Source organism: Pteropus alecto, unplaced genomic scaffold (assembly GCF_000325575.1).
Source record: "Pteropus alecto unplaced genomic scaffold, ASM32557v1 scaffold20, whole genome shotgun sequence".
NCBI lineage: Eukaryota > Metazoa > Chordata > Mammalia > Chiroptera > Pteropodidae > Pteropus > Pteropus alecto.
The window spans coordinates 20603343-20623595 of record NW_006436298.1 but is presented as its reverse complement, the minus strand read 5'-3'; the positions used below and the strand labels follow the sequence as shown (position 1 = coordinate 20623595).

The window sequence follows — 20253 nt, the reverse complement described above, 5'->3', positions numbered from 1 at the left end:
CATGAAATGAGCATATTACTCGGTTTCTCTGTATTTATATTCCATTTTCCTTTCTAATTTAGATCATAAATCATTTGGAAAGAACTATGCTTAATCCTATCAGCACTTATAGAATAGTAAGTGAAGTAGATCCCTGCATATTTATTGAAGAATCCCAGTAGGAGGGACAAAACAATTTCACCAGAGATTACAGAAGACTTGAAAAAATCTGGGTTGTTTAGAAGATGGCTGATGTAGGAGAGTAGTTGTTCGTTCACAAAATATTTATTGACCACATATTTCATAAAAGGCACCATACTAGATTTCTTTTTCTTATATTTTCTTTCTTTTTTTTTCTCCTAAGGAACTCGGAGTCTAGTTGATGGAATGAGATGAATGCAAATAATCATAAGGTAAGATAGTTTATGGAAAGGGTCAAACTAAGAATTACTGCTGATTCTACTTTATTTATTATTTATTTATATTTAAAGTTTTTCCAGTTACAGTTGACACATGATATTATATTAATTTCAGGTATATAACACAGTGATTAGACATTTATGTATCTTATACCAATAAATCTAGTACCCATCTGACACCATACATAGTTATTACAATTTATTGACTATATTCCTTATGCTATACTTTGCATCCTAACTATTCTGTAACTACCAATTTGTACTTCTTTATTCCTTCCTCTTTTTCATCCCCTAACCCCCTCGCATCTGGCAGACATCAAAATGTTCTCTGTATCCATGAGCTTCTTTTATTTTGTTTGTTTGTTTATTTTGTTTTTGAGATTCCATATGTAAATGTAATCCTATGGCATTTGTTTTTCTCTCTGTCTTACTCCACTCAGCACAATACCCTTTAGCCCCATCCACGTTGTTGCAGATGGCAAAATTTCACTCTTTTTTATAGCTGAGTAATATTTCATTGTATATATATACCACCTTTTCTTTATCCATTCATCTATTGATGAATGCCCAAGTTGCCTCCATATCTTGACTATTGTAAATAATGCTGCAATGAACATATAGATTCACATGTTCCTTCAAAATAGTGTTTTGAGTTTCTTTGGATAAATACCCAGAAGTGGGATTACTGGATCCTTCTTTGTCTATTGTTATAGCATTTGTTTTAAAGTTTATTTTATCTGATGTAAGTATTGCTACCTCAGATGTTTTATTTGTTTGTTTGTATTTTTATGAAACATCTTTTCTCATCCATTTACTTTCAGTCTGTGTGTGTCTTTTGATTAGAAGTGAGTCCCTTGTAGGGCGCATATGTAAGGGTTTTGTTTTCTAATCCATTCAGCTACCTTATCTTTTATTGGAGCATTAAATCCATTTACATTTAAATTAATTGTTGATATATATGTCGTTATTGCCATTTTATTATTCATAGTTTTGATTTTTTTTTTCTTTTTTTCTTCTTCTTCGTAAAGAAGTCTCTCCAACATTTCCTGTAACACTGGTTTGGCAGTGGTGATGAACTCTTTTGGCTTTTTCTGGTATGGGAAGCTCTTTATCTGTCCTTCAATTCTAAAGGACAGCTTTTCTGGGTAGAGAAATCTTGGTTTTAGGTCCTTTCTTTTCATCACTTTGACTATTTTGTGCCAATCCCTCTGGCTTGCAAAGTTTCTGTTGAGAAATCAGCTGCCAGTCTTATGGGATCTCCCTGTAGGTAACTATCTGCTTTTCTTTTGCTGCTTTTTAGATTCTCTCTTTGTCTAACCTTTGACATTTTAATTTTGATATGTCTTGGTGTGGGTTCATCTTGTTTGGGACTCTCTGTGCTTTCTGATTTTGTATGTCTATTTCCTTTGCCAGGTTAGGGAAGTTTTCCATCATTATTTCTTCAAATAGGTTTTTAATTCCTTGCTCTCTCTCTTCTCCTTTTGGTATCCCTATGATGCAAATGTTAGTATGCTCGATGTTGTCCTAGATGCTCCTTAAACTATTCTCATTTTTTTTTTGGATTCTTTTTTCTTGTTGCTGTTCTGTTTGGGTGTTTCTGCTACCTTCTAAATCACTGATTTGATCCTCTGCTTCATCTAATCTACTATTGATTCCTCCTAAGCTATTCTTATTTCAGTTATTGTCATCTTCATTTCTGACTGGTTCTTTTTTATGTTTTCTATCTCTATTTTTATGTTTTCTATTTCTTTGTTAAAGTTCTCACTGAGTTCATCTACTCTTCCCCTAAATTCATTGAGCATCTTTATAACTAGTGTTTTGAATTTTGCATCTGGTAGATTGCTTGTTTCCATTTTGGCACATTATTTTTTTGTAGCTTTGTTCTGTTCTTTCATTTGGGACATGTTTCTTCACATCCCCATTTTGGCTGCCTCCTTGTGTTTGTTTCTATGTATTAGGTAGAGCTGCTAGGTCTCCCAATCTTAGTCGAGTGGCTTTATGTAGTAGATGTTCTGTGGGGCTCAGTGGCTCTGTCTCCCTGGTCACCTGAGCTGGATACTCCAGGTATGTCCCTTATATGGGTTGTGTGTACTCTCCTGTTTTAGCTGAGGCTTGGTTGTTGTTTGCATGTCAATGGGAGGTATGACCCTTGGGCTGATTTGTTGTGAGAACTGGCCGGTGACTGTAGAGAAGCTGTTGTGCAGGGGCTGGCCCTATGGAGCAGAATTCATTTTAGCAGGGCTCTGGTGCCTTCCCAGTTTTCTCTTCTCTTTGAGTGTGTCATTCTTAGATGTGGCCTCAGGTGGTACTCTGGCTCAGATGAAAGCCACCCACAAGGCTGGTGCCTCCTGGAGGGACCCTGCCACAGGCCAAGTTCAGCTACAACCTGTACCCTGCCCAGGGCCATTTTGTATGAACCACCAAGCAATCCACAGATGGCTGTCACCCACATTGGGCTTGGATTTGCCTTGAGAGGCCAAGCCACAAACTGCGGTCAGCTGCTTCTAGTGCTGGGCTTGGGGCTCACCAAAGTCAGCTGCTGCTTATTTGGGTTTTGTGAATCTTTAAGAGATTTTGGAAAATCTACAGCATGAGCCAAGACAAGACATTTGTATGGAAAATCCACTGGAAATGGCTTGCATGGGCCCACAAGTTGGGTGGAGCAGGGTCTCAGGAATCACCAGGGTGGTGCAACCAGTGTTAGCCAGGTTGATGAAAACTCAGATATAGCAGCCATCTGAGTCTGCATGCTGGGTTCAACAAAGGAAGAGTGGCTCCACCAGTGCTTCTATCTGAGAGAAAGCTGCCCCTCCAGCCTTCACCCTGAAGTCAGTCAACTCAGTTTCTACCCATGTGTCCCTTTAGAGCTGCTGTCCCAATGCTGGAGCTCAGAGTGAGTTCATCAGTGGGTAAGTCCATGCATTGGCCCTTTAAGAGGAATGCCTGCTACTCCCACAGCCATCTGTCTAACTCAGTCACAACCTCTGTTGATGTCTCATCCAGATTTTGTAGGGTCTTCTCTTCTTGGATCTGGAACCCTGGGCTGGGGAGTCTGGTGACAGGCTGGGATACCTCGTTTTTCCCGGGGCACCTCCATAACTGAGATACACCTCTCAATTTTTAACCACCACACACAGTGTGGGACAAGTGTCTCCGCCCCTCCTTTAGTCCGGAAATGGCTTTTTTTTGGTATGTTCTTAGTTGTAGGAATTCTGTTCGGCTAGACTTCAGTTGATTTTCAATGATGGTTGTTTTGTAGTTTAGTCATAATTTTGATGTAGTTGTGACAGGAGGCAAGCATCTACCTCTCCACCATCCAGACTGGAATCCTCCCAGTTCTACTTTTAACTAGTTATGTGACAGCAGGCAGAACATATAGCCTTTCTAGGACTTAGTTTCTACATTTGTACAATGATAATATGAACCACTTTGTTTCCAAAATCATTTCCAGACTTAAAAAAAATTATTAAAAAGAGGACACATTCATATGATATAGATTTTAATGCACTGAAAACATAGCCATGCCTTTGTAAGAAATTATCATCAAAAAGCTGATCAAAATTGAATGCCTGAGTAATAGTTAGAGGAGGCTGGCACATGAACCAGGAGATGAGTAATCAGGAGAAAATTCTTACCTTGGTTCTCTTCATTTCCCCTCCTGGAATGATCAGTGTATTCACAAAAGTCTCCCCACCCACATCTCTCTATCCCATACCTTGCTTCTTTTTCTCATAGCTCTTAATACTACCTATGATTGCAGTATATATTGTTTTATATTGTTAATTACCTGCCTCTTCCACTAGGATATAAGCTCTATGAGAGAAATTTTATTTATGTGGTTCATCGTTGTTTCACTAGCATCCAGAATAGTGTCAGGCACATTGAAGACACTTTATAAATACTTACTGACCAAAAAGTAAACTTTCTTATAATGGCTCCAATTTTTGAGCAATAGCTCATTCTTTTTTTTCTACAATATCTTTTTACTTTCAGAAGTATTGCACTAAGTAGTTTACTAATTTGTGCTAGCCTTTGTAGATGAGATTCCTTCCTTTCTTCCTTCCTTTCCTTCCTTCCTTCCTTCCTTCCTTCCTTCCTTCCTTCCTTCCTTCCTTCCTTCCCTTCCTTCCTTCCTTCCTTCTTTCCTTCCTTCCTCCCTTCCTTCCTTTCTCTCTTCCTTCTTTTGAAATATGCAACGGAATTTTGAGTTAAGTTAAGTAGTAAAAAATGTGGAGCCCTTACTTACTTTTTGCCTAAATATCAAATTAAAAACCCTATGAGATTGGACTTTCTCATGTGTTTCCTATTTCCAAGCTTTATCAAAACAGGTATAAGAAACAGTTCTTATAGATCGTTTCCATCCTATTTTTAGGACAACCTGAATGTACATGAAGACTAAATATGTATATTTATATTTATTTTTAATATTAAAATTAGCTTTTTGAATTTTGTAGATTATTTGTGTCTGCTCAGGTCAGAACAACAGATTGTACTTTTATTTTTGATTAATTCAAAATAAAGTGTCAGTACAGTGAAAAGCTGAACTGTAGCTAAATTTGGTTCCCATCATGAATCATTAGAATACTTAGACAGTCACATTGTCACTGGCTACAAAGTCGATGGGAACAGTCGCATAGGATGAGTTAACTCTATAAGGACAATCTTCCTGGAATTCTGTAGCTGAAAAATGATTTGTTTTGTTATTTTGGGGAAAAATGGAGTTAAATTGCTTACATCAAACTTCTCTTCCCTCTAAACAAACTTTGTAGAAGTCCAAACAAAATAAAAGAAGTTGCTTGGTTGCTTACATGAATCTAAATGATAAATTTATAAAAGAGCTTAAATTTTTTGAATGAAATAGGAAAAAAAGAAGACAAGCAATTATAGTTATTTCATGAAGCCTGTGTTTCTGGCATAACTGGTGTTGATATATAGTTTATATTTTTTATTACATCCAATCATATTTATGAGTTCTTGCTTTTTATCAATTATCACTAGTATACCAAAATTTACTTTCACTTACTTAGATATTTACATAAATTTGGGGGTTTGCATTTTGATTTCATGAATTAATATAATCATAAAAGAAAATAGCTTAAACAAATTGGAATATCAGTTTTCATCTTCGGATATAGGCTTATTCTAACCTCTGATATCCTACTATGGATTGCTGGTTTCTGCTCAAAAAAGAAGTCATGGACAGAAGCACTTTGTGTAATTTGGTGCTATTTGTTACTTGACCCACTATTGTTTTAATGTGACTCCTGGCAACAGAAAACTTTGATGGACTGTGTTCGTGCTACAACTGTCTGCTATTAACATGAGAGAAAATGAAGGACTCCAGTTTTAAATAATATGGGCTTCTTAATTTTCACAGGCACAGTTAAGTCAATCAAAATATAATACTTGTTCACCATCAGTATTAAGCTTGTATTTCTGTCTTTTCTGAAGCTGAGCAAATTGGATACAAATCTAGATAGTTAAGGTTTATACAACCAAAACAATTGTGTTTGTGCTGGGCGGTGATTGCATTTGTAGCTCTGTTCATTTAAAAACTGACTCATGGCTGAATTATGAATGGGACACTGGCCTAGAATTTACAAAAGAAAAATTTTGGACCAGTGCCTCCTGGTTGTAGCAAAGGCAGGGTTTATCAGTTTTTGGACTGTTGGTAAGTGTGGTAGGACAAAAATATTAAATAAACTATTCATTTTACTAGTTAACAACATTGAGAATTTGTACTTGATGTGACTGAGACCGGCACAGCTAGACTTTGCTGGATATAGGCTGAGCCTTGGTTACCATCTGGCTACAGATTCCTACATCTGGGCTAGATTCATAAATATCCCTTCTCAAGACATTTTGATAGCTGCTGCTAAACTCACCTTCTTGAGTTCCAAAACATCACACTTTTCAAAAGTAAAGTGCATGGTAGTAATTTGCAAATTATGCAAATTCATGCTTGAGGTCTATGAGAATATATCTGGTTTCTTTGAAGAGTTTAAACCAAGTGAATTATTAACATTTTAAGATCTGCCTTCAAGCGTATTGTTAAGAATCTTTTTGTCTGTGTTGTGGAGCCCATAGACACATCCCAGGTAAATTGCTTAACTTTCTGAGATGATTCTGTCTAATTCGGTTAAAATCTTCAGTTCATTGACTGATTTGAATTGTATCACTCCCTCCTTCCAGAGCACGGTTAGTCAGAAGGGAGGAAGGGAACGACGTCTGTTCTTTCATTCTTCTTACTTTAGCATTTTGGAAGGCTGGAAAGGTCTCACGCTGTGTGTCTTGAATGTCTTATCTTTCTTCTTATGCTGGATCTAGCTCCTTTGACATTGTGGGAGTGAAAGGAGGGATAAGTGAAAAGGGAAAGTGTCCCTTAACTGGTTTTCACTTAGCTATTACTTCTTCTTTTGCTTACATTTTACTGGCCCTGGCATGGCAGTTATCTGAAAGCTGGCTCCTCTGAGGGCATGTGTGCAGCTTTTTCAAAGAGCCCTGGGAGAATGGGGCTGCCTCACTCTGTCTTTGGTGCTGTGTAGGTTCAGGTTTGGATGGCGGTCTTCTTCTTGGGCAGAATTCAGGTATTCTCTGCTATGTTCACCTGAATTACTGAAAACTGGTGTGAACCTGACAGCTGTTTTCACCCTACTATCCATCTCCTCAGTTCTTTTTTTTTTTCCTCTTGAAATAGACACTGAGGCAGGTGAGCAAGTCCGCTATCTCAGAAACTATCATACTGAGGAGTGATATACCTGTCTTCTTCAGGTAGCCTCCTCTCAACGTCCCAAGTGATTCTCTTGGATTTCTCCTCATTTATCTAGTAGGGGGAAGGTGCCCCTTTCTCCTCTCCATGAAGAGGCAAGAGAATCTTTTCTTACCAGGATCTCTGAATTTCCCATAAGGCCGGTGATCCCAATGACTTTCTTCTTTCCTTTTCCCAGCCTCTGCTAATATAAATGGCAGAGGTAGTGGTAGGAGGGCAATAATTAATTGGGTAGAATCCTCTCAGCTGACTTTTAGTAAGCCTTGGGGACAGTGTCTCCGATCTTTGGTAAATCTCTTTAATTTCCTTAGCTTTGAGCCCTAGTTGCATATTTTGGGATTATAGAAAAACCCAACATCTGTTAAAAATATCAATAAAGTCTCACTTTATGTTCAAAATTTGAAGTAACAACACTTCCTGAATTAAACAAAAATTATGCCGACAATTCTACAGTTCAAACCCAATGGGTCAGGGAGACCGAATATTGAATATGTATTTTCCTTATATACAGTTAGAGGTGACATTTAAGCTGTAAACGGTAATACTCCTATGCTTTGTAATATCGAGTGTTGAATTAAGCAGAGTTTTCATTCATCCTGCACATAAAATGTGACCAATGTATATTTCTCGGGCATCATAAAAATTAGGGTATAATAGAAAGAAGTTCTCTGCAATATTTTATATAACTAGATTCTAATGAAATAAGCATTTCAAATAGAGTAATTCCCAATTTATATGGCCCTAATGATTCTCTGGCTCTAGCTTCAAAATTAATGCTGTTACTGGTATGAATGGCAATTATTATCTACATACTGATCCAAATATTAATTTAGAAGAGAATTTATTAGTTATACTTGCTTACATTTAATCTTTGTTCATGTCATTCTAGGGCTCTGAGTAAAAACAGAAGTAATTTGACAAGGAAAATTCGATGTACTTGAGTGAGATTTATAAGGGTAAAATTATATGGGAATTATTTCTTGCCCATGGGTAGAATATTTAAAGAAAGCGGTAAAGTGTTGGTGAGTAAGGAGGATAGGAAGCTGGTTTAAGGTGAAAGGCAAATCAGTGATACATCGGCCAGTGATAGAAGCAAGAGGGTAGGTGATAGAACACACCAGACAGTTGAGACCTATAATCTAGGTGTGGGGGGTAGGTAGGAAGGGAACAGAAGCCATGTAAATTATGAGAGCTGTCAGAGAATTTACAGAGGGGTGTATGTGTTGTTGAGAGTCAGAAAACATAAGAATGTCTTTACTGAGGTTCCAGTGGGTACTGTGATAAATCTAATATATCACTGTAATATATATAATATTATGTATCATATATACATACATGTCTGCATATATACATACATAAGTGTGCTTCTATATTTTATACTCTTGATCTTTTTATGATTACATAAAAGAACAGAATAATAAATGTGTATGGTTTAAAAAACCGTGTGTAAATTATATTCTCTTATCCTGTTGGTATGGGAATGTGGCTCCTTATCTTACACTCTTTGTGAGAGAGAGAGGACCTGGAGTCTCACTTGTTACCTGTTTACCAGGCCTTTACCTATTCCTGTCACTCAAGCAGTTTTCATTCCTCCATATTAGCTCTCTGTGATGCTGACATGGAGTTGATTTGGCGAGCAATAAAGTATTACCAGCTACCTCATCATAATCCCCTCTCTGTTATAAAGAGGCTATTCTGGTTACAACTTCAATTTCCCCCACCTCACATCTATTCTGACTTTTGTACCACTTGAACCCCTGAGACTAACTTGGAGGCATGTGACATCTCTGGAGGGTGGGTGGTGGGAGGTGGTTGGGTTGGACTGGGGTTTCATTTGTACCTGGCTGTAGGGCCAATCTAAAGGAAGGTATGTAGGAATGTAATCAGTGGACTGTGACCACTGGCTCTGATCTGGGTTGGCATCAGTGTTTCAAAGTGCTCACAATAGTCTTTATCACTGAGTGGGGGTGCTCTGCTTCCAAGGAGGTCTGACAAGATTAAAGCAGGAGCAGGTGTTCGGGAAAGGAGACTGATAAGAGATACACTGCAGTCAGGATCCTAATTCAGTAGAACTGAAATGACCCTAGGAAATGTAGGATGGCCCTAACCATGAGAAAGAAAGGAGAAATATGGCCAGTGTTGGGGCACTGTAGTTCAAAGGAAACACGAATGATGGGGACTTCTTTCACACCCAGTTTAAGTCAGAAGGACTAGTGTTTCTAGACTTGACCTCCTGGCTGAGGAAATGACACCCTGAACACTGCCACACATGGTCAAAGGACCTGTGGGGGTTGAAGGTCATCAGTACCTTACTGGGCAAGGCTAGGGAAGGCAGAAACCAACTTTGCCCTTTGTTTTTGCTCATATTCAAGCCAGAGATATCTTTAGAGGGTGTAGTCTAGTTGTACGTGCATGTATTCTCATTTTTTACATCTAACTGAAAAGCAAAGTTTTTAAGCTTTGTGTGTGGCTTTTCTAACAACACACACAGTGTTTCCAAAAATGCGGTTGGGATGTGTGGGGAGGATCAGTGGCACAGAATCTAGCAAATATGAGATTTAAATTCTTTAATATTCGGACTCATTGTCTTTAAACAGAAAGTGGGAGTAGATTCAGAAGCATCCTCTGGTGGTTTCTTTTTTATTTTTTTAAGGATGGTTTATTTTTGCCTGAGAAATTTAAAAAGTTCCAGAGGTTAGGATCTATATTTTATCTATAGTCGATATCTACATTTTTACTCTGAAATGCTCTGGCTCAGAGCTTGGGAAGAGGAGGATTTGCAATAAAAAATGTACAGAAGTTAAAGCTATAAAGAAAACACGTGACAAAGGCACAAGCATTTGCCTTTCATGTTTGTAAATGACTCATAAAGTAATGAAACCCTATGGTATTTCCTTACATGAAACTGAAGTCAAAACTTTTAATCAGGTCTGTCCTTACCTGCATCTTCCAAAAATTTCCTAAAGAATTTTTGGTTTTTCCTAAAATGTAGATGGAAATATCTATTTCGATGGATTGTAACAGGAGGAAAATTAGTTAATTCTCTCTATAGTGGGTGAAAATTGGAGGTTGCTGTAAGGACAAATGCATAAGAGTGGCATGCCAGGACTGCTTGCAGAGAAACTCATATGCTTGGGTTCAGTGTTTGGCCTCAGGCCAAAGGCTGCAACTAACAGGAAAGTGTCAGCATCTCAATATAATTGCATGTCCCGGAGCCTATTATTGCACTAATAAAAATGCTTTTCAATAAATCTGAGAAAGGAAGGGGGAAAAAAACACCAGGAAGAAAAGAATTGCCTGAAATATTTTATTATATTTAATAAAATTCTCATTAATGGAAAGAGTAGCTTTCTGCTAAATAAATGTGCTTTAATTTTATTTTCTGATTAGTTTGATTTGAAAGAAAATGCAAGTAATACTTATTTTACCCAGTGTACTTTCTTAAGAGAAGAGTGAAAGGCAAGTAGCCATCACTATAGGCAAAACCTTTCTCAAGGAAAGGGAAGAGGCAGGAGGACTGGGGCACTGGAAGCCTAACTAGTAATTATGTCACTGATGTACTGAGTGACCTTGGGCAAATGACTTAACTTCTCTGTCCCCATATGTAAAATGTTAATGTTTCAGCTTACAAAAATCTTTGAAATACTAAGAATGTCAAAGGCATTTGATATGTATACTATTATTTATAATGGATGCAATAGAGAGCATATATGCCCACTAACAATGATCTTAATCACACACAGCAGCATATCTGAGATACTTTTCTCTTTTGGCATATTTCATATAAATAATTAATATTTGAAGTACTTATGAATACAGCCACCCGAGTATTCTTATAGGGACAAACCCTAATAAGGCTAATATATGAATGTAATCTATAAAGATTTTTCTTTTGTGCTTCCTATAAAACAAAGAAACACAAATTAGAGGAATAATGATTACTAAATTTTGTTGCTCATTTACTATGGACAATGTTCACAATCACAAAGGGAAGGAAAAGGGAAGAAAATTTTTTATTAAGATTCTACCATGAGCCAGATGTTTATATACATTACTTTTTCTTTTGTCATTTAGCAAAATTTCTGGCACATAGTATAGGTGCTCAAAAACATTTATTGGGTAAATAAATGCTTCTCAAAATAACCTTATGAAACAAAAATTATCTCCATTATACAGAATAGAATAAGATTGCAAAGTCTAAATATTTGATTAAGAGCACACAGGTGGCAGAGCCAGAAACTGAACACTAGTTTGTCTGACTCCAACATGAATGTTTTTAGTCATAGGACTTTGGCAGTATTTTTATTAATAGAAATGACCTTTCCAAAGTTTATCAATTATTACGATGGATTTATTGAGTGAGAAAGAAGTCAACATAATGTTAGAAGACCTACTCAGTTTGGATTCAAAGGGTCTGGTTAGCACCTTACATGAGCTATTACTCTTACATCTTACAAGAGCTATATCTGAATAAAGTATGAAAGAAAGGGAGATGCCGAATGCCTGCCCCTGGTGGGGAAGCTCATTAGTTGGCGTGGCCTGCATGGGATCTTTTGGGCCAAACTGAGCCACAAGAGCATTTCTCACATACAGTCATAAATATGAGGAGCTGAAGAGTGGAAAATGTAAGTCATGAAAGCAAGGAAGGCTCAGGTACTATTGTGAGCCGGGAACCAGGGAGGGTAAAAGGAAAGAACAGCAGGTGAGTGGGATATGGTTTGGGCAGATACTAGAAAGAAGCTGCTGCTCCTGGCTAAGCTTTTCTGTCCTGACTATTTTGGTAAATAGCCAGGGGGAAAGAACATGTTTTACCCATTAGGTAGGATACAGTTTTTTTTTCTTTGTTATGCTATTTGTCACTTATTGCCTTGATGGTCCCAATTCACCCTTTGCCTGGCTTTGTAATAATGGAGTTGGAACCTGTAAACATTTTTTTCCTTAGCCAGCTGGCACAATGTTAAGCTTTGCTGCTGAAAAGAGCTGGAAGTACACTACAGGAAGGAGTTTCTCTTGCATTTTCAGTATATTTGTTTTTGCTTACTCTCAGTTATGCTCAATATTCCGCTAGTTTTGCTAACACCCCAGGGGGTGGTTTTTTAGTGAGTTTTAGGGGGTGGCTTCCTGGCCATTGTTGTCAGAAGCTGCCTGGAGGGTCTCACCAGAACCCCATGGGGCTGCTTCCTGGAGAGTCTTCCTGGCATCCCAGAGGATGGCTTCCTCTTTGGCATCTCAAAAGGCAGTTTCCTGCTGGCTATCCCTGGACAGTGGCAGTCTAGCTAATTCAGCCATTCAAGGCCACAGCCATACCTTTTCTACTGAGGTTTGATTTTCAGCCTTATGGAGAATCCTCTTCCAAATTTATTTCTTCTTTGAATACTTCGTCTTAGCCCTAGAAGTAGTGGCTGCTTCCTTTATATGCTCTTCTCATGCTCTTTACTATTCTCTTACCCCTTTGTAGTGAATCCTCTGTTACAAGTTAAGAAATCTTTATAATACATTTTCTCTATTCAAATTTCTGGGGCCGTTTCTATTTTCTGACTGGACTTTGATCAATATACCAGCTTGCCCTCAAAAGCAGAGCCTGAGGCAGAGGCCCATGTGAGGAGATGTTTATTTGGGAATGTAATCTTAGGGATCCGAAGACAAGGACAGGGGAGTCAAACAGGAAGAGGGAAGAGCCAATGCAACAATGTGTTATCAAGTTGGTCACACGAACGGGCAACTGTTTCTTCAGTCCTGTGGGGCCTTCCGAGAAAGCATGTGAAATATATCTCAGAACCAACGAGGGGAAGAAGGGAGGAAACATTTATCCATTGATTCTCCTCTCCCATTGTTCAGAGGGAAGTCCTGCCAGATTGCATCAACTTGAAAGTGGTTGAAATCTGCAAGGAACTAGTTTCTGCAGCAACGGTTAGAATAAGGGTTGAAGCCAACAGAATGTGTAAACTGGTGCATTAGAGGTGTGTGGTGTAATTACCAAAATAAGAAATGGTTATTTAACAATCTTTCCTCAAATGTCTTATAAAAATTTAGGTAAAGTTTCAAGGTGAGAAAATTAAGGTAGCAATTAAGAAATGCATAAGCTGCAACTTGGCTCCTTCGTTTAAGGTATCTAGGTCTAGTAAGGGTGAGGGTAGGTGGTACTCAGCCCTGTATAAAATAAACACTGAGTAGGGCAGTATGCAGTTGATGTTAAATTATGGCATGTTACTCTAGGAATTTACTAGGAGATACAGCCTCTTACTGGGGCAAGTGGCCCACCAGGCCAAGAAAAGGCATCATCTCTATCAAAGCCAAGATGTCATACATAACTACAGTAAGGAAGATGAGACATTGTCAGAAATTCAGGAAGTATCAAGAGAGGTCAAGTTGCTAACAATTGAGGAAACACCTTAAAGCAAAGCCTGAAAACCAAATGTCCCAGGAGTTTGGTATTCCTGGGGCTGTGAATGTAATTAGAGAGATAAGACTGACTACAGGTGAATATCAATTAAAGGGGAGACGTTATGAAGGAATATTAATACCCTGTATTCTGTTGCCCTCTCCAATAGACATCTCCTGGTCTCCTCCCATTCTTTCCACCTTCCATCTCAACTCAGCGGGAGAGGGAAGAAGCCAATGTCTTTCTTATTGTTCCTTCAGGCCACTTCTTGGCCCCATTCCCATAACGTTCTCCCATCCTCATTATCTGAGGCCATGATATTTTTTTCTATGACTGGTTTTAACTTATTTTCATTTTATAATCTTTGAGCAGAAATTACAAGGCTTGACAGTTATTTTGAAACTATTTATGCTTTTTGATTTAGAAATATTCAAAAATATTTTTAAATTTTTATTTTCAGGAAATATTTTGAAAAGATTTAGCATTTTTGAATTCCAGGAAGCTAGCAGTTTATGTGAGTCATGGAAAAAGGCTATATAATTTTTCTTCAAAATGGTTATTTTTTTCAAATAATATAAAGGCTAAGGGTGGAAGGAAATTGGAAATGAATTTTGGAGATGGCAGCAAAAACCAACATTGATTGATTCATCGGGCTTTGTGTTAATGCCTTCATTTGATCTGCTTAGAAATGCTACCAGAAAGGCATTATCTTAGATTTGTAGTTGAAAAAACTAAGTGCGGAGGGACACGAGTAGTAACATGCTCTAAGTCATATCGATTAGCCTTTTCTGGACTCCTACGTCCACAATTGTTTCTTCTTTCTCTGAAATCCTGTTGTACCTTTTATGTGTAGTGTGCTTTTGGCCCTTCTGATATCCAAACATATACTATCAAATATATTTAAGTTCAGCTTCTTCAAGTAAAGACAAAGAGTATTTCTTTAAGATTATTGATGCCTAGCGATGCTAAAAGGATGATGAGCTCTGTGTAGTATAGGGAGCAGAAGATAGATTTGGTAGATTGATGCCAATTCTATCACTTATCAGCTGGTGACTATAGGAAAGTCACTTAAACTATTAGTAATAGTTTCCTCTCTGATGATGTCTGTGGTAGAAGGGAGTCATATATATATATATATATATACACATACTTACCTTTTTCTACCATTACAATTTTTTACTATAAGCAAGTTTTACTTGGCTAAAAAATAGTTAAATATAATGAAGAGGACAGACTAAAAATAAACCTTAATTTTGATGATTTTTAATAGATTAAAACTTTAAGGTTTCACAGTAGTAAATCATTTGTTAATCATTATTTTTGTAAAAGTGAATTTTATGATCAGCAGGCCAATTTCCAAATTTGTTATGGGAGCTTGCCAGTTTGGTAATGTAAGTGTACAACAGTTTTTTACCTAGTTATGTGCAAGTCAACAAAAATTCTAATCTCCCAACTTGAAAGCCTACTCCCAGATCTCCTACACTACAGAAACCGATACTAGACGTCCTTAGTGATATTGTTTTGTAGAATTAAGTTTCCAGTTGATTCTTTAATCCAGATTTAACTTACTCTAATGCTATCTCTGAGAATTTCAAAATAATTTTTGAAAATTTTAGTAGTTATAAGAGATTTTGTATTTCTTGGCTTAAGAAGTTGAAACTACATGTAAGCCAATAGACTTGTTCAGAAAGGTCATATTGTGCTGTGTGACATCTTATGGATTCAAATCCAAAAGGTACAAGTGTTATAAAGTACATCCTATACATCAATTTCTTACAAGGCAGAAGAGGTGGATTTGAATATGCAGTGATCGATAATATAAACAGGAAAGAAAGAAAAAGCTTCTGTTCCGATTCACTACATAAAGAAGGTAATTTGCAGTGTATTTCCAGTACATGAGGTACTTAAAGCACATTTGGCAACACTTAGCAATAAGTGGCAAATCATTGTTATGTCTCTCAGTACCCTGCACAGCCTCCTCCATCCGGCATTGGGGCATTAGAACAGTTCTGTGGCTATATCCACTCAGTAGGTCTTGCCAGTCTTTTGAATTTTGAATTTTGCCTTAAATCAACTGGTCTGTTATTTAAAAGTTATTTCTTAAGCATAAATTGAAGCCACTGGTTTTATCCCCAGTAGGGGAAAAAGGAATAGAGATAGCCTCTTATTTTACCAGTATCCCTCTTTTTTTCTTTCTGCCCAGCTTCCGATCCAGTCTCCATTACTGATTTCCCAATGGGCTCCACCCTCCAATCTCTAGCTAGAAATTACACCATTTCTTGGTGGAGTGGAATTTCCTGTTTGATATCCATCTAAAAATAAAGTCAGAGGGAAAGAAAGGAGAGGAAGTTAAGAAAGGTCAAAAGGAATGCTCTGGGGGACATTTCTTGTTCTAAGAAGTGGCTGATTAGCATTTAAACCAATAAACCAATAAAGGAGAAAGCAAAATAGCAATTTCTTCAGGTACCTTTTTAGTCTTCTTTCTTATTCCTTTCCCAGTGCCCACAGTTTGAGAATTGGGGGGCAACAGGGAATGTTTTTACCAATCCCACACCATCCTACCCAAGAACAATGCGCAGAAAGTATCAGTGAGGATCTCGGTGATCAGTTAGAGGGAGTTTATAGTGTTGGGAACAATCTGCTCCTAGATCCTCACAGTTGTGAACATTCGTTGAACAATTATACATCTCTACCAACATTAGGATGGCTCTTGATTGGTATTTAAACATTTTAGAAAATTGTAAAGCAGAGATATGATAAAGAAAGCATTTGTGAATTTGTTTTACCATGTGTTAGGCCCTATCTGAGGTACTTTACATGTAATACTCATTTAACCATCATGTCAACCCAATTGAGATAGATACTATGAATATTATTTCCAACTTAGATGAAAACCAGACATAGAAAGGTTCAATAACTTGCCCACAGTCTTACAACTAATGAGTGATCAGGGTTGGGTCCCAGGCAGGCTAGTTCTAGAGCTAGTGCTCTTAACCATTATGTAATACAACACAATCTCTTGATGGATATAAAGAATTACAGTTGTACAGAAATATGATTTTACATAATATATGCATATTTCACTTGCTAGTTTTATGTATTACATCACAGAATCTTAGAGAAGGGAGAATTTAAAAGGAGAGTATTATTATGAACTAATATTAATTGAGTAGCTGCTATGTGCTAAGCCATTTACATGCATGAAGAGGTAGATACTTCTGTTGCCTAGAGGTCAGCAGATATTTGCAAAAAGAGCTAGATAGTAAATATTTTAGGTTTTGTGGGCCACATATGTCTCTATTTCTCCTTCTCCTTATCCCCTACTCCTCCCCCTCTTCTTCTTCCTTCTTCTTCTTACCCTACACCTTTTTAAAATGTAAAGATTATTCTTAGTTTGGAGGAGTACAAACCAGATTTGGCTTTTAGGTCATGGTTTCCTTCAGCCTCAAAAATTTAGCTGAATTTGCTTGCTTATGTGTTAAAAAGGTAGGATGAGCTTCACGGGGCAGTGCATCAGAATTCTGGTTGAGGGGCAACCCTCTTTGGATTTGTCTTCAAACATTTTCCTTAATTGTTACAAGATGGCTGTGCAGAACAACCAGAGTTCCTGTTTCCTTATTCATATTTGAGGGAATGGTGTGGTGGGGAAGAGAGGGCCCCTGTTGATACACACAAAGCACAAACCTTGAGCATCATTCTGTTTGGGCAATCTTATGATTTTAGTATTATCCACATCCTAAATTAATTCTTGAGTCCAGGAATTTATGGCACTGATTGGTTTAGGTGGGACTTCCATGAACTCTCAAGGATTGTGAGGTAAGAGAGATGGGGTTATCTGTGGCTCTAACTCATTAGTCTAAAATGAGTCTTGAGATTTTGCATTTTTGCAGTTTCTGGTCCATGGACCAGACTTTGAGTAATAAGATTTATCTAAATCTAAACAACATAACTACTAAATAATGAGGGATTGATAGAATAAATGTTGGGGAGACAATTACAATGCCTAGATATTTTTAGAATGATATTTTCTATAACTGTTGAAGATAACGCATGTATAATGTGTGAGCTAGAAACAGGATATGAATAATAGCTATTGCCAAGATTTTATAGTAAGCAATATGTTTATCATAATTGAGACAGGAAAAAATTAGGACCCTCAGACCAATCCTTGGGAGGCTTAGAAAGGTAGAGATAGATGTGGGAGAGGAAGCCAGGAAGAGAGAGAAATATATGAATCACCTTGTGTGCTCACACTTTTACTTGTGAATGCTTGTGAAAACTGAAATGAAAGAACTAATTTTCACATAGAGTGTGAGGTGAAAGTAAGGACACTGGAGTATGAAAGGCAAAGAACACTAATGTGTGTAATGTCTCAGAGCGTATCAGATGTCTTAGAAGTAACAGCTTGAAGGACTGGGGAGTTTTCACAGCCCAGGTAAAGCCACCCAATTTTTTTAACATCCCAGTTATATGCAGTATTTTGTTAATTGCCCCAGCAACTTTGTGGGTTGGGTATTATTAACCTCAGTTTTAAAATGAAGAAAACTGAGGCTCTGAGATGTTAAAGAACCTGCCCACGGAAAGCAGATTAGAAATTTGATTCCCAACTGACCCAACTATAAAACCCATACTTATTTGATTATGCTAATCATTTGCAAAAAAATTGAGGAGGACCCCCAAAATAATGTTCTGAAAAATGAAATAGTAAATGTGGGTTCAGTGGTGGCTTGAGAATTTCTATATGAAAGAGGTTTGGGGGCAACAGCCTGTTTGCAGGTATGTTGTGGCTAGAGGCTTGTCTTGAGGCTCTGTTTCCACAGCCAGCACACTATTTTTACTTAGGTCATATGTTTATTTGAGGTTGTTTTTTTGGGAGTCAGCTAAATAAATCCCCTCCAACCTAGTTTTTCATGGTGTCCCTATGTGGGGCCTCCATACATAATAGAGACAAAATTGAGCTTCTCTCTTACTGTCTCTGAAGCATCTCTAAGGAAACTTAATGTGAGAATCACTGAAGTCTAAACTTCCTGTTTCTCCTAATTTTATAAGTGAGGAGACCAAAATCTAGAGATTTAAAATGAATTGTCTAGGATAACACAGCAAGTTAGCAACAGAGTGACTCTAAGGACTATTAAACACAAGTGTTTAGAGAGAAATCAGTTTCTTCAATTTGTGTTTGAAGCACAAATAGAAATTAAGACAGTTGTCTCAATCGTTGAAGTATTTGGAGGTTTGTGGAAAGTATTGTAGGTTTAGAATTTGCTTTCTTTATAGAAGCAGATGCAAATGAGGCATAATGGATTTCAGAGTTTCCCTTAGTATAATATAGTATAGTTTTATTATTTTTGTTTTATAATGTTTTTGTTATATTATTAAAATTTTGAAGATTTGATTAATATTTTATCAGAACAATGTTACTTTTATTTAAAACATTTGATTTTATATGAGTAACCACATTCTTAGTTATAACTAATACTACATACAGAGGCCAAATTTCTGCCAGCAGTATGTGTATCTGAATTTAGGTTAAAATCAATAACAGGTTAAAAGAAATTCACATAAGAATTTTATTCTTTTAATGCGTTAGTTAAAGTAAATGACACATGTGTCTATATTATTGTGATTTTATAACTGTCAATTATATTGCTGTTAATTGCCAGTAGGGCCTTGTTATAAAAGAGTCTTTTAAAAAATATTGAAGAATAAATTCATCTGAATTCTGTATTGACTCTGCCTTCTATTAGGCTTTTAGCCAAAATGTGACTCAATAGAGTGAATACAGTAGCTGGAGCAATATAATAGCTTCACCCTTGGAAATCCTTGGGAATAAAATGGTAACCACAAGGGCAAAGGGGCATGTCTTCACAACAGTGCCTTTCATTGGTCCAGACGGTCAACTAAAGGACAACACACAATGTTACAGGCTAGATCTATAATTCTAATGGCTCAACTATTTGGCAGGAAGCATCATATACAAAAAAAGTCTTGAGACTGAAATAAAAAATATTCATGTTACCGAAATCTTAGTTCCCTAGATAGAAAAAAAAGACTAAAAAGACATTTCAATAAGAGAGAGAGAGAGGAGGTGAAGAAAGGAGAGGGGAGGGGAGGAGGCTGGAGATTGTTTTGTAGTTGATTTGGACTTCTGTAAGGTTGTTCAAAATTATCTTCCTCATAGTTGAATTTGTGTCCTTGAGTTCTGTTGCTCTTTACTTCTACTCCACATTCATCACTAGAATAAGCACAGTACTTATTCTACTGTCTTGAAGGGAAAAATCACATAAGCTGTCCTCTAATACATTCTCTGAAAAACATGCTTTTTTTTTCATTCTCGAATTAAGGATTCTTGTTTTTTCATAATTAGGAAAAAACTATTCATTTATTTTTTTACCAGGTATATTAGAAGCCATAATAAATGAGACTAGCTTGCCAGCAAGAGGGTATTTACTTATAGATCAAAAGGACTTTTTATTTCAAGTTTTTAGGTCCCAAATATTCATTCGTAAAGCTCGTTAGCTATATAGGAAGACAAATGTAGTAAGTTGGTCAGATATGCTCTGGATAGACAGTTTAGGGATTATTCATGTTTTTTAATCTCTTAATTTATAGTTTCAAGTCTTCTTACTTTCTATAGAATCAAATATGATTCATATGATATGAATCAAGCATCAGTTCACAGAAAATGAAGAAGTAAAGAGCTATCA

At 37.0% G+C, this 20253-nt stretch overlaps 1 long non-coding RNA gene across 1 annotated transcript in view; it reads left to right on the top strand.

The window, feature by feature from the left end:
• Window positions 1-342: 342 nt before the first annotated feature.
• The window catches only part of LOC112480602, a 111392-nt gene continuing 91481 nt past the window's right edge, over window positions 343-20253 (top strand). Inside the window, exon 1 of the long non-coding RNA XR_003046684.1 lies at window positions 343-392. This is a non-coding gene — a long non-coding RNA (uncharacterized LOC112480602). The remainder of the gene's footprint in view (window positions 393-20253) is intronic.